Source organism: Aptenodytes forsteri, unplaced genomic scaffold (assembly GCF_000699145.1).
Source record: "Aptenodytes forsteri isolate BGI_AS27 unplaced genomic scaffold, ASM69914v1 Scaffold2, whole genome shotgun sequence".
In the NCBI taxonomy this organism is placed as follows: domain Eukaryota; kingdom Metazoa; phylum Chordata; class Aves; order Sphenisciformes; family Spheniscidae; genus Aptenodytes; species Aptenodytes forsteri.
In genome coordinates this window covers 1,085,087-1,086,171 of record NW_008795695.1, presented here as the reverse complement: position 1 = coordinate 1,086,171, position 1,085 = coordinate 1,085,087, and positions in this window count along the sequence as shown.

Genomic DNA, 1,085 nt, shown 5'->3' with positions numbered 1-1,085 from the left:
TATCTTCATTTAAAAAAATAGGTGGGGGGAACACCTGCTTGCATCATCCTACTCACTGTAGAACCTCCTACTCATCCACTCTTTACTGAGAATATGTGTAAGAGCACCACCTATAATGTTTACGGTTTTCAGGGAGGGACCCTAGCTGCCTCTCTAAGCACGCATTCAAAGCTGAATCGATAACCTCTAGTATATCAGTGCTAGCTCCCTGAGACCTTTCAGATGAGCCGCATCTGGACTAAGGAATTTAGGAAGAACAGTAGAAAGACTAAGTTTTGTGTTTTGTAGTAAAAGTTTGAGCTATAGGATATATCCTTTTTGTTTCTTATGTTACTAATCCATAATAAAGTCATGCATTATCATTTACAAGCTTTCAAAAGGTTAAACAGAAATGCCTATTTCCTCACATAAGCTTAAAAAAATAAATCAGTACAATTTTAACAGAGTGCAAAACTCACTCATCTCTGGGCGCTGCTGACTCATAAAATTGGCTTTCCAACATATCACACAGAACTACAACAGGTCATTTTCTAAAAGACATGGCATACATCTTGCATTTTTTTATTAAATTTGCTCCACAGTAGTACAGTAAAATGCCTCAGTGCTCTTTAAGTCATTGGCTAAGTTAAGGCTAACTTTGCAAGTGCTTTACTTACTAAAACCTGGTGATAGGCTTTGTTCCTGTGCATTACTCATTTCCTTTATTTGAAACATTTTAAAAGAGAAAATGCATAACATGGACTCATAGAATAGAATCAGAGAATCATTTATGTTGGAAAAGACCTTTAAGATCATCAAGTCCAACCGTTAACCTAATGCTGCCAAGTCCACCACTAAACCATGTCCCTAAGCACCACATCCACACGTCTTTTAAATACCTCCGGGGATGGTGACTCAACCACTTCCCTGGGCAGCCTGTTCCAATGTTCAACCACTCTTTCAGTAAAGAAAGTTTTCCTCATGTTCAATCTAAACCTCCCCTGGTGCAACTTGAGGCCATTTCCTCTCGTCCTATCGCTAATTACTTGGGAGAAGAGACCAACACCCACCTCACTACAACCTCCTTTCAGGTAGTTGTAGAGAGC